Below are 14949 nucleotides of genomic sequence, written 5' to 3'. Positions count from 1 at the left end.
AGAGATAATGGGGGTCTAAATTAAAGTCAAAAATGGGTTAAAACCCAGTAAAGATGAGACTATGGAAAGAAAGGTATGTTCATAAAGTGCCATGGGAATACAAAATATGCCAAAAGACATTTCGGCATAGCTACTGAATCTTAAGTGTATAAGCTATATGCCCTGCTAGTGATTTATACATTTTTGCAAGTATGTCAGAAATGATACTTAAACAGAAAGGATTAAATGTCATATAGAATTTTGTGTCCCAAAGAGAAATCAAATACATAGTTAAGATCAAAGAAAACATTTGAATATCTTCAATTATAAACAATAATCTGGAAAATTTTGCAAGAAAACAAGACTGTTGGAACTTTCCCTTAGGTGTGAAGAGGACATGGACTCTGAGTAGAAAGAGTCAGTGTGGCAGTGAGAGACAGTATGAGAGGATGACAAAGTCCCAAGACATAAGTAGGAAGCAATCATCAAATAAGAAAGCCTGAATAACTCAAGGCATAGCTATAATAAGGCATGCTGTAATGTCACCTGAGAAATACTAAAGCACCTTAGAGTTCTGAGGACATACTCAGACGATGACTGAGATGATATCTTAGGTAAAAGTGACATTGGACTAAAGGACACTGCAGTGCAATGGATGGCATGAAGAACTGGGCCTAATCCTTTCTCACTGCACATGTAAGCAGCATTTCATCTGCATCGGTGATACTGTGTTCCCAAAGTCAAGGTCACCGGCAATGTTCCTAAAGTAATAATGCTCAGCCTTAATGACACACTGGGATCCTATCAAAGGGCTAGAAAATACACCTGTGCCTGTGATAGTCCCTAGAACTCCTCATTTAATTTTCTTGAAATATAATTCAACATACATAATCTGAAATTTTCAATTCACCCAAGGAACTATAATGGACAGCCAGTAGAGAGATGGCACTTTGCAGCATTCAGATTCTCACATTTAGAGTAATTCAAACTATCATAGTGTAAGCTTAGCTAATCTTTCACGGTACCAGTTCCCTCAGATGTGAGCAGGTATATAAATACACATTGTGATCAAGGCTCTGTTCTTTACACTCTATAGTAGAAAGCATTCAAGATAGTTCTAATGAAGCCCATCCTTAGGACCGATGCCTTTGTACTGACACACTGACCCTAGGGGATTGGCCACATGCGCAGGGAGCAGTAACAATCCAGAACATAGGCTTTGAGGCTGGGCTCTTGGAATGCCTCAATTTGGTGCCTGGCCGACTGGTTTTAAAGATCAGTCTGGTTAGAGAGAAAAACCAGCCCCAGAACAACCAGCATGTGGTGCGAAATCAAGCACCCCAGCTATGCAAGACTACTTGAAAATGGACTAGTATCAATGGAAGGACACCAGGCAGAGGCACACACACACACACACACACACACACACACACACTTACATCAGTCATTAGTTAAACAGAAAAATGACAGTTTCATGACATGAGAGTCATGTCTGCTGATTGTAATCTATGGAATCTACACCTGACACAAGCTAAAGACTAGATCACCCCATCCAATTAGTGTGTTCTGTCACTTCCTTTACTTTAATTTAAAAAATCCTTCCTTTCTCTTACTGGGACCTTGGGAATAGCAATAAGAATTCAGTATTCTTCTTAGACAGAAGGATACTTGTAACAAGTAGACACCTGGGAATGGTGGATATATTTCACATTTACATATAGTTCCACTTAAAATCCATCATTAAAAAAAAAAGACCTAACCATTTATTTCAACATCAGTATACATATTTCTACACTCTGCTGCAGCTTTTGGACTAACTTTTAAACATTCTAGTTTCATCCAGTTTAAGACATTGAGCCTCACAGTGAAGCTAGCAGGCCTCTTTGGAGAACATGTATAAGGGAGCTTGCTGCTCCAGAATGGTATCTGCATGCTGCCTTTCAGATCCACTGGAATCTGCAACTGGGCATCCAGCTAGCACTCCTGGGAGGAGGGATGTAGTGCTGGGTTTCTCTACCTACAACACTAGGCCACAAGCTCAGTGACTGCAATTTAAATCTTTCCTGATCACTCCTTCCTTCCTCCCTCCCTCCATTTCTCCCTCCCTCCCTCCCTTCCTTATTTATAAGCAAGAGGCAGTATGTAGCTGTTCCAGGATGAAGATGGACAAGCATTCCACACAAAGCAAGCTGCCATAGCTCTCAATAGACCCTGAGCAAACAATCTCCTCTCCACACATCACTACATAACCCCCATGAAAAATTATAGGTACAGCGACAAAGTTTGGAGCTGGGATGAAGGGATGGACTATCCAGAGAGGACCCCATTCGGAGTCCATCCCATCATCAGCCACCAATCCTAGATACTAATGCTCATGCTCATGCCGGCAAGATACTGCTGAAGGGACCCTGATACTGTGGCCTCTTGTGAGGCTACGCCAGTGCCTGGTAAACACCGAAATGGATGATCACAGCCAGCTACTGGATGGAACACAGGGTCCCCAATGCAGGAACTAGAGAAAGTACCCAAGTACCTGAAGGGGGCTGCAACCCTGTAGGTGGAACAACAACAGGAACTAACTAGTACCCCCTGGGTTTGTGTTTCTAGCTGCATTTGTAGCAGAAGATGACCTAATCGGCCATCAGTGGGAATAGAGGCTCCTTGGTCTTCCAAACTCCATATGACCTAGCACAAGGCAAGGCCTGGGCCAAGTAGTGGGAGTGGGTGGGTAGGGGAACAGAGGTGGGGGGAGGGGTATGGGAATCTTTCGGGATAGCATTTGAAATGTAAATAAAGAAAATAATAATAATAATAAAAAAAAAGATATTAGGCGATAAACAATGCTAATGTTAAACATTCTTTGCCTTATTAAAATATAAGTTCTATTAGAGAAGAGCTTTCCCTTTCTTAACAGCAACAGTTTCATTATTTTCATTTTTAAAAGAATTCATGAATAGAGATTGGTCCTGAAAATATGTGTTGAATAAATGAAACTCTAATTCTCCCTCTACACTTTGGTTCTCCTACCCTACTGGGAAGAAAACGTTGGCCCACCAAGCAGGGACTATGCCTTCACCCTGTGGTCACTACCGTGTGGTAGGTGTCATCTCACTAAGGGTTTGCCAGTAACTAATCCACTTCCCTTCAGGCCCATTTCTCAAGAGTGTCTGGACCGTTTGACATGCTTTTCAGTAGTAGTGTGACTTCTGTCACATACAAGACTGAAACTCTGAAAGATGCCCCTAAGTTTCAATCTCTACACTTACAGGAAAAACAAAGATAATCAATTTCCTACTGGAAAGACTTATTGTGACAGTTTCATAACAGGTGATTCAGAACCAATGGATCCCCATCCCAGGAACGCCCGGAATGCTGCTGTGCACTGCTGTTCACATGTTTAGAGGCTCCCACTAAATTGAGACACTAGCAGAGTCTACACACTTATATCGATTTAAACTCACTACCTGAACTGCAATTCTGAGGCTAATATGTTAATTCTATTTTTCACCATTTAATTAATCACTTTGGAGATATCATTCCATTTGTGTGTGTGTGTGTGTGTGTGTGTGTGTGTGTGTGTGTGTGCGCATGGGAATTAAAATAACACAAAAGCTGTGACAGACATTGAATATTTAAACATGTAAATCACATGCAAATAGCACAAAATGTTTTGGCAAAGAACCTGAAACATAATTGGGAAAACTGAGGAACCCAGTCTTTAGAATATAATGATATTGTGGTTTCATGCTGGTTGTTTTCCAATATTCACTCACTAGTCATCAATAAGAAAACCATCACCCTGGAGTAATCAAATCAGCCTAGCGATTGCACAGTGCATATTCTGTTCCCCTTTGAATCTCTGCTAACTCACAAAATCATGGTAAACAACATATGATCCCACGGTCTTGTGCAACCTCTATGCTTGAAGGGAAGCCATGCCTTCCTTTCTTTTATCCTGGTCCTGGCAGATTCAAGATGGTGACAACAGCTGTCTCAGATCATGAGGTGGATGGAACTTACCTAGATCAGTAAGGTCAAAATGAAGCCACTTGGTCCCTAAAAATCACAGGGCATTGGCTTAGTTTTATTTTTTTGTTGATAGTTATTTCGCCTGCATATCTGTACCTATAAATGTGTGTGTGCCTGGTGCTTGTGGAGGCTGGAGGAGGGCTTCAGATCCCAGGAACTGGAGTTACAGATGCTTGTGAGCCACCATGTGGGTGTGGAGAATAAACCTCAGATCTTTCCAAAGAGCAGCCAGCACTCTTAACCACTGAGTATGCCTCCAGCCCCTGATAGGAGATTCTTCCCCAAAATTTCTGCTGTTAATCATTTCATTTTTAGAACAATCACTTATTTTTACCAAAATATATTCCTGATACTAAAAATAGGATTTGTATGAAAATAATAATTGAATAGAAGTTACAGTGGGGCTTGATACTTTCAAATGAAGCCACTGAATGAATACACACACACGTACACACACACACACACACGTATACACATACACACTGAATAAGAATAGTTTAGTTGGTTGGTTATGGGCTGAGCAGTGACTTACTTTTACACTAGCCTTACAAAATGGGCACAGTTACTACACTTACTTTACATGAAAGGGAGCAAAGGGATTCAGTGATTTGTTCAAATTCTCATGAGTATTGAGAAACAGCATACATATCTGAATCCAGAAAAGATGGCTTCTAATTTTCTTCTGAGCAAATGACTGCACCTTACAACCAGTCATAATTACATATGTTTTTTCCCTCTTGAGTAATAATTAAGCATTTCAAATTATTTGGGGATTAATGTGAGCAAAGGTGCCTTGAGCCTTTCCTCCCCACCAATTCTGCTACTTTTAATATTTGTGGAGCCCTAGTAGACTACAAAAGTCCCAAGATCCCATTTGGATGATCTCAATTCACTTTTTCAACCAATATAAACAAATTATCTCTTAGTGGTATTCTTTCTCAGAGCCTTTGGTCGCTTACTCTGGTAAGCAGAAAGCCATGGTAGCATAATAGATACCTGCGCCATGGGTTGAAAGTTGTTCTTTTGTTGCCAATGGTGATTGTCTTCTTACTAAGTCCTCTTATGCAACATGGACTAAAGTTCTACAGGAATAGAGAAACCCATTACTCCACTTGATGTCTAAGCATAACTCATATTATACAGAATTCTTTCTTTTCTTCCTCACCAATACACACACACATACATGTGTGTATGTGTAAATATATATGTATATATATATACATATATATATATATNTATATATATATATATATATATATATATATATATATATATATAGTTTTCCCACTTATCCATGTACTAACTCTTTATACTACAATACCATCTGGTTTTAAATATAGCATTTTACTTTGTGTTATTTTCAAAGAACAAAAATTAAAGACTAGTATACATGTAGGATTAGCCATCCCCTTAGCTGAATGCTTATTTTACAAATCAGAAAGTCAAGTAATGGAGAGGTTAACACCTTTGTGCAACAATCATAGAGTCAGGCCTGTGTTGTAGAAGGGGCTTCTATGCCAATATCAGTAACAGAGCTGTGGGTCTCATATCACTGCAGCACCCCTGGACAGCACCAATACCTTGGAGAGATAATGGATGCTACAGTGTATACTTATAAGTTTTTCCTAATGACCTCATATACTATTATCAGCTGTAGTTTCATAGAACTTTTGTACTTTCAATTCATGAATAATCATGCACAATACCACATACAGGTAGAAAATATTCAACAGTTTTTGGGGGTCACCTAGCTACAATGTAGAAGAAATTTTTAAGATAATTCTTTAAAAGAGCAGCAATTCAAAGCTTAAAAAATCTTAATAAAGTTATGACATCAGTATCTTTTTAGTCAACATTTCTCACTGTAAAGGAGAACTAAAATCTCACTTAATGGTGACTTTTCTCTTGAACAGAATTGACAAACTGGTAAGCAAGTCACATTCTTAGTGCTTGATGGAACCAATTTGCACATCATGCACATTAGTTTTACTTAAACTTACCTAAAAATTTAACTAAATGTCAAATATATCTCTCTCAACCAGATACTGACTTGTGTTTTTGCTCTGCAAGCTGGCCTTATAGGCAGGTAATGGTCCATACTGTTTGGATGGCGGAAGCTCACCGCAAGTTTGAAGTCACCCTGCCATCTATAGTGAGTCCAGGTCAACAGGAGCATCACAGCAAACTCCTGCACCAAAACAAACCCCAAAAAGCAAAGAAGCTAACAGTAGTGGCATGAAATAAGCTGTGTATGTACATACTGCCTGTATAGTGCACTATGAGAGGTTTTGATGGCCATGCTTCCATTTAGGTCTAGGAAAATCCCATGACAGAAATATCTCATAGTGAAAGCAACTGAACATAATACAGATTAGTGGAGAATTAGAAAAAGAGCATTTGATATAATTCAGATTCATGCCAAAGGTATGGCAGTGATTTATAGATTGAGATGGAATAAAATTAGAAATTAAAGGATCAAAGAGACTAGGACTTAACTAAAGAAAACATTGTAGTTGTTCCCAGATTTGAATTGGGCAGATTATGCAACTGAATAATGAATTTAGCTCTAAGCTTACTGATATGCAAATCAAAATAAAAATTGGTTGGTCTCCACGGTTTTAAAATTCAGAAAAGGGAGAATATTCAAATGAATTTAAACACCTATTCTATTCACTAAAGTTACAATCGTAACAGATGGACAGAGTACAAAGCTAAATCGATGACTAAGCAACAGCTTCAGGTATGGGTACATGGTGCAGAAGGCTGCCGTATGCCCAGCACTATACCAAGCATCCCATGCTTACAGGCCTTAATCACTAGATGAGGAAACATTGGCTTAAGACAGGACAGATTTTCCCGTGGCACCTGGACTACTTAAGGTCAAGGCAAGTAGGCCAATCTCTAAGCTTCACACTTTTAAAAGTAATTCAGCACCAGAGAGCTCAGTGGATGAAAATGATTGCCACTAAGCCTGATAACGCAAGCCCCATACCTGAAAATCCAATGGCAGAATCAGAACACTGCCTCCAAAAGTGGTCTGACTTCTACACATGTTCTGTGACACATGCTCAAGTAGGTGCATGCATACACCCACACACATGTAAAAAATTAAAATTTCAAATTCTAAATTCTATACTTTTTAACATAACCCTTCTCTTGTTTTTATTGCAAATATCTATTATGACAACCTGAAAATGGGATTAGCAACATGCTTGAACTATCATGAGTATGAGTATGAACTATCATGAGTATGGTGGACAGTGTGCAGTATGGCTAGGATCTTGGTTGTGAGTCAGAGACTAACTAAAGTAGCATGAGTGAGATGCTTTCTTGCTGGTCCTGTGTTAAAACACAGAAAACCTCAATGAAGGGCTAGCCACACCCACACTGAGGTGCTCTAAACTATTAACAACTTTGGCATTGCTGCGTTTGCTCAGCTCATAACCAACCAACTAAACTATTCTTATTTAGTGTGTATGTGTATGTGTGTGTGTGTGTGTGTGTGTGTGTGTGTGTGTGTGTGTATTCATTCAGTGGCTTCATTTGAAAGTATCAAGTTATAAAGAGATGCTCTGAACATAAGAAATGAAGATGAAGTAGAATCTCTACTGTAAATGTAACACCTGCCTGTCAGTCGAGTGGGGCTGAAAACCTGGCTAGCCCAGTGTGTAGAAACTTTGGTCCCTTCACACCCAGGGAGAGCTGAGGTTCCCTTCTTTTGCCTGAAAGTGTCATTTACCTTGAGCCGAGCGACTACTTAATTTTAGACTGTCCTATTGAAAACCATTTTGGGACTCTTAGAGTAAAACTAATATTTCCTTTTAGAAGTTTTATAAATGTCCAAAGCTGATTGCTTTTGTTTTATGTTCTTTTGAGGAGTACACCCTCCTCAAATTATATGTGCTTCAGGACACAGTCAAAACTTAATATGGGCCCAGATGCCATCCTAGAGATGAGAATCATCCCAAACTGTAACCATAGTGATTAGTAAAGACCACAAATACACAACTCAAAACCAAATGAAAATCAGGACTTTGTTTTTGTTTTTATTTACAGGGCTGCTCTGGTATTGCTTTTATTAAGATCCCCTTCTCCTTCTGCTGACAGGCAATTACAATTTCAATAAAATTCACTGGTGACAGGAGAGAAATGGATATTAACTTCTTCCACGGGCACACAATATAACCTTGTTCTTATGTAAAAATTGGCCTTCAAAAAATGGTTAAGAGCTGTCAGTACACTAAATGGTTGCCTATGGTAAAATTACAAAATAAGGATGCTTTACAATGACTTTTAATGTAAAGACTTTCTAAAATTTACACAAATTGCATTATTTTGACAGGATTCGGACAGTATACAAAAATCATTCCCCCAATTAAAATCATTTTAAAGTAATTCAAAATTGGTCAGTTATTGAAATCAGGCAGTAGTGGTGGTTCTTTTCCGGCAGAAAAGCAAATTACAGACAACCCCCTTCCTTATTAGAAAATTAGATATACTATGCACATTTTAAAGAAATATGAGAGACTATGCCTTTAGAATCTGATTGTGGCATATCCCCTCTGAATTTTAAGCTCTACTAAGATGTAGCAAATTTATCAAATTTTGTGCCACCCATGGAAAAACACAGACATCAGAAACTTTTTCAGAGCTCCATCTACATATTAGTTCCTTTGTGCATATCATAGTCAAGACATACAAAAAATAGTTTCATATCAAAGCACTTTTCCTTTCACACATTTCAACCCAATTAGAGATGAGACAGATGAGTGCTAACATGAGAGTTAATTTTAGAAAATATATGCAAAAAAGCCAAATGTTTTTAATTACTTTAATATTTTCCACATGTAGAATTTTATCTCATTAGACATTACAACAATGTCTAAAAAGAAAGAAAAACCCACCAAGATCCATCAGCATTTCAGATGAAATGATCTGCTGGACACAAGTGAATACTTAGTTCCCGAACTGTCTACCACTGTTAGGTGTTTGCACAGGACGTCTGTGAGGATCTTAGCAAGCAATGTTTGCCTACACAGTTTTCTCTGATAACCGCCTGAGTGTAGGCAGACTTTTGGTACTCTCTGGGTTCTTTTTGTTTCAACCATTCTCCACCCCTTTCCCACCATTTCAACCCCCTAATACTACATAGGAGAGACAACAGGGTGGAGGTAAAAGGGGGTGGTGTTTTCATTAGACTACTTTCTGCTGATTATGGACATCCAGTTCCTTGGGGCGAGCTTGATCTTCACTGTCATGTTATCTGATTTCTTCTTCTTGAGGTTGTTTCTTCCTTGCACATGACTACTTAACAAACTTCAAACAACAGCAAACAGCAAACAGTCCACACTGCCTCTTGGGGCTCTGGCAGTTATGCACCCTTTTGAAGAATTCTCAGAATTTCCAAATATCACACACAGGTAGAAACTATGTGCAGCCTGCAAAATCATATCCTGCTAGAGCATGAGACAAATCATAGTCAGCTGCTATGGACAATCTGAAACAGCCTTACCTGGGGTTAAAACAAAAGCATATTCTGATAAAATTTTTTAAAGAAACCAAAATTCTCACTAAACCTGAGGTTCTTGGATTTATTTATTCAAGATATCTTTTCAATTATACTGGAGCAAAGGAAAACATTTTTAAAAAGATATTTTTCAACTTTATTTGTAGTAAGTTTTCTATAACTGAATAAATTTGTAATAAAGAAAAGAGTAAGCCAATTTAGATTTCCATTAGATCATTTTCACTGGCTACTAAGTTGGGAGAAGCCAGCAAACCCAAATGCTTAACCATCTGTGTGTTCACCCGTCTTCTCCATAAACTGGAATATCGGGGAGTAAGAGAGATTTCCTTCGTATTATTTTGTGATATCCTAAAAACGAAAACAGAAAAGTGTATGCAGCACCTCCTAGAGACTAGTACCTTGAAAGACCGTGGGAACAATATACCAAAATTTTTCTTCTAAGACAAGCAAAAAGGAACACATTCTGTACTCATGGGATAAAGACACTAAAATGAGCTCTCTATTTCAATGACCTTAGAGCTCATTGTTTTAAAATGTTAGTCACAATTAAAAAAAAATTATTCTAATAGCCCTGGGCAGTGTTACCAGCCCCCAAATACATGTCACTATTGTTGCACTTTTGCAGTACTAATTGTTAAAATATCATTTAGGAAAATCTTTTAAAGTCCCAAAATTTCAAATATTTGTAAACTTGAATCAGGTTATATAAATTTTACTTTTGATATGATCAGAGAGAAGGGTCAAATATGAACTCATAAAACTTCTAGAAACACACTGAAATCATCCTACCAGATTCATCTTAGCATCCATCATCAACAGTGGCTTACTCATGAGTGTGTGTGTGTGTGTTTGTGTATTGGACATATATACATATTTGAAAACCTTTTTAAAACAAATTTCAGATTTTTTTCCTATTTTAGACTAATAACATTAATATTTTAAGTTATCTTGCAATTCCATCTTACATCTTGCCTTTTGAATGATGAATCTCAAAGTGTGAACTCTGACCAGCAGTCAGCAGCCAGCAGCCAGAGCATCCCTCGGGAAGACGGACTTGTGCCCCCAGGGCCTTGCTCTACCACACTGAATAGTCTGCTGTAAGGCCAACACCCTGCATCTTAGCAAGTTTTACATGAATCCAACAGCTAGTATGTCTGCAGAACCACTGTCGTACAGCCATAAAATTGAACAATGACCCAGAGAGTTATTAAAGCTATAATCACTATTTCTTAAAGCATATAGCATATTGTTGAACATTTAACAATTATATGTTGAGCATATAACATTGTTGAACTATAACTTCTTGGCACTCAGATACATGGTCCATAGGCCTCTTTCTGGAGACTTCTCTGGATCCTACAAATGAGGCACGAGAAGGACCAGCTAGCTATTCTCACCCGTGAGAAGTCAGCTCCAGGCTGTAAGCACACAGGATGGGCAAGAAAGAACCTGGGCTCTAATTATGTCATCGTCCTCGATCCTCCCAGTGACTTCATGAGAGTGAATGCACATGTGAGTGCTGTGAGGGACAAGGAAGTGAGCAATGGCATTCTCTCCAACCAACTACAGATTGTGCCACAAGTTAACCAAGATGGGGGGTTGGGGGTGGCACTATGGGAATTTTCAAACCTATTTTCATTTAGAATATGAAAAATTAAGCCAGCAACTCTTTCTTGCACCCATGTGTATTAGAGTCAAAGCCTCTACAAGCTCATCTTTCCCAGGTTCTTTGTAAGGATATCTGGATGCCTTCCAGAGGGATCCCCTGGAGACAGAGTTACTTTTGTAAATTTTTTCTTAATTTTTATTTCGTGTTTAAGTCCTTGTTGAATATGAGGAAAAGCATAGCCTGAGAGGAGAGAGAATGGAGAGAGATAGAGGGTGGGCTCATGGAAGTGAGATATTGACAGAGCTTGGAATAAGACAGTCCATTCATGAGTGTATACTCCCTTCTGGTATTTCCCAAGTAAATGGTCTCAGATACATTACTAATGTGCTCATCATTCTTCCTAATGAAAGGAGAAGTGACCACACCTGCCTTGAAGGATTATTATAATTATTAGAACCATTGTATGGGAAATTGATAACAGTACCTTGCGTAGAACAGATGGCCATGAAGGTAGCCCCTGGTAGTCATGTCCAGTGGACCACATACTAATGAGCCTCAAAGGCAAGCTTCTGTCGTCTTCCCCACCAAGGGACACCTGAGTGCAGAATCTAGATTCTGGCTTAACTTGGACTCAGCTCTGACATAAACTTATACAGAAGCCCAACCCCAGGGTTGCCCCCGGTGTCCTAAATGGGAGTTTGAACTAGAGATCTGAACTTCTTTGAAGCATTTATGTCCTTTAGCATGATGACCTTCCCTGTCTTCCCCAACCACCTCTCAGACTAGGGCCCCATGTCACACAAGCATATTCTCTCTCTTGACAGCCACTGTTCTTCAATGACTTTCCCTCAGATTTTATGTTAAATGGCAGTTCCACTCAATTTAATCACTCTGACTTTGCAACCTTAAAATGAATGTACAATTTGGATAAAATGGGTCACAGTAGAAATCTTGGTAAAATCCTAGATTTTCAATTTCAATCTTACCTCAGAAGTCCATTTACTCATAATCTCACCATTAACTCTACTGCTCTTACAGGAGCTTACACAGTCCTGCTAGTCTCAGATGGCAATCTTCTCCTACCCAGGAAGTTTCTAAAGTTCCATTCAGGGACAGCCATACCAATACAGCACTGTTCAGAAAACAATGTATCTCTTCGGCCTAGACCAAGGTTATATGTGACTGAATCTAGAGGTCTTTGTCTTCTGTTTTTCTTGGTATTATTTCAGCCATTCAAGATTCATATTCATAGTGATACATTCTCCCTCTCAATCTTTCAGCTGCTTCCTCCCAGACTTATCATTTTACAAGAAGTTAGACTCCAGAGAACCAAATAACCCTATTAAAACTGGGGTACAATACTAAACAAAGAATTCTCAGCTGAGGAATCTCCAATGGCTGAGAAGCAGTGAAAGAAATGTTCAACTTCCTTTGTCATCAGAGAAAGGGAAATCAAAACAACTCTGAGATTCTACCTCACACCAGTTAGAATGGCTATGATCAACAACCCAGGTGACAGCAGATGCTGGTGAGGATGTGAAAAAAGAAGAACACTCCTCCATTGTTGGTGGGATTGCAAACTGGTACAACCACTCTGGAAATCAGTTTAGCAGTTCCTCAAAAAGTTGGAAATAGTTCTACCTGAGGACCCAGCTATACTACTCCTGGGCATATACCCAAAAGATGCTCCAACATATAACAAGTACACATGCTCTACTATGTCTATAGCAGTCTTATTTATAATTGCCAGAAGCTGGAAAGAGCCCAGATGTCCCTCAACAGAGGAATGGATACAGAAAATGTGGTACATTTACACAATGGACTCAGCTATTAAAAACAATTAATTTATGAAATTCTTAGACAAATGGATGGAACTAGAAAAATATCATCCCGAGTGAGATAACCCAGTTACAAAAGGACATACACGATATATACTCTCTGATAAATGGATATTAGCCCAAAAGCTCAGAATACCCACAATATAATTCATAGACCATATGAAGCTCAAGAAGGAAGACCAAACTGTGGATGCTTCAGTCCAATTTAGAAGGGGGAAAAACAGGAAGTAGAGGAAGGGAAGAATCTGGAAGGGAGAGAGAAGGAGAGGGAAAAGAGGGGCAGGATCAGGTGTGGGAAGAGATGGGGGGAGGGGAGTACAGAGGGTCAGGAAATTAAAGGGAGGTATGTAGTAGTGGGGGATGGGGAACTTGGGTAGCCACTAGACAGTCCCAGATTCCAGACACCTAAGAGGTTCTCAGGACCCAATAGCGATGACATTAGCCAAAATATCCAACAAAGGAAAGACAGAACCTGCAGAGACCATATCCAGTGGATAGGCACAGCTGGTGGTTGAGGAATGGGACCACCAATCTCAAAAAATTTAACCCAGAATTGTTCCTGTCTAAAGAAAATGCAGGGACAAAAAGTGGAGCAGATACTGAAGGAAAAGACATCCAGAGACTACCCTACCTAGGGATCCATTCCATCTGCAGACACCCCACCCAGACACTATTGCTGATGCCAAGAAGCACTTTCTGACAGGAGCCTGGTATAGCTGTCCCCTGAGAGGCTCTGCCAGCACCTGACCAATACAGATGTGGATGCTTGCAGCCAACCATTGGACTGAGCACAGGAACCCCAATGGAAGAGTTAGGGGAAAGACTGAAGGAGCTGAAGGGTTTTGCAACCCCATAGGAAGAACAACAATATCAAGCAAGTAGACCCCCAGAACTCCTAGGGACTAAACCACTAATAAATAAAAGAGTACACATGGAGGGACCCATGGCTCCAGCTCCATATGTAGCAGAGGATGGCCTTGTTGGGCATCAATGAAAGAAGAGGCCCTAGGTCCTGTGGAGGTTCTATGCCCCAGAGTAGGGGGATGAAGGGTGGTGAAGCATGAGTAGGTGCGAGAGTGGGTAGGGGAACACCCTCATATTTGCAGGGGGAGCAGAGATGGGATAGGGGTTTTGCAGACAGGAAACTTGGAAGAAGGACAACATTTGAAATGTAAATAAATAAAATAACCAATAAAACAACCATTCATTTATCTTTGCACCCTGAAAAATAAATAACTTTCCATTTTTTAAATTGGCAATTACTTTACGAAAATCTGATACAATATTAAAAGTGTTATCAACAACAACAACAAAAACATATTCTTTTGTTCGTTTTCTTTGCTTGCTTTGGTCCAGCTTGAACAGAAATGGCACTGAGCTGGATAGAAGTTATAGAAGCTCTCTCCTCCTCTGCCATCTGAAATCAACCATAAGATGTAGAGACTCACTGAGCAGACAGGAAATGGATTCACTCAGTTTCCCCAGAGTTCTTCATTTAGACTCAGGAGACTATTGGATTCTGACTATTTATCCTTGGTTAATGTTGGGCTCTAAAGTCAGGTTTTGCTCAACACGGTCCTAGTTGTTATCACTGAAAAGGAAAAATTCTCAGTTCCAGCAAAGAAGCCTTCTCACTGCTGCCTCTCCACTGGTGGCTCTTAGCAGCCAGGAGGAATCTCAGCACTTTGCAGGGGCTGTCTGGGTATGGTAACCATGAGGGTAAGTAACACAGTAGTATGGAAAAGGTTATGATGTGAGGAAACAGAAGAGACAATTTAAGAAGTTCTGAGGAGGAGAAACAGTAGTAAGTCAAAAGTCAAACTATGTCAGCTAGTGGTGACCCAGCAAGTTGTTAGCACGTTGATAGCACTAAAGCATTACAGCATTCAAACTTCTTCTACATGTGTGCCCACGCATAAAGGCCATGGAATATGCTTTTATAATAGTTCATGTTTTCAAGTTATATT

General features: G+C 39.5%; 1 protein-coding gene across 1 annotated transcript in view; it reads right to left on the bottom strand.

The window, feature by feature from the left end:
* Positions 1 to 14949, bottom strand: part of Pard3b (par-3 family cell polarity regulator beta) — a 976275-nt gene that overhangs the window by 790096 nt on the left and 171230 nt on the right. The window lies entirely within an intron of this gene.

This window comes from Mus pahari, chromosome 5 (genome assembly GCF_900095145.1).
Source record: "Mus pahari chromosome 5, PAHARI_EIJ_v1.1, whole genome shotgun sequence".
Lineage (NCBI taxonomy): Eukaryota > Metazoa > Chordata > Mammalia > Rodentia > Muridae > Mus > Mus pahari.
The sequence above is the reverse complement of the archived record's forward strand: the minus strand, read 5'-3'. Positions and strand labels throughout refer to the sequence as shown.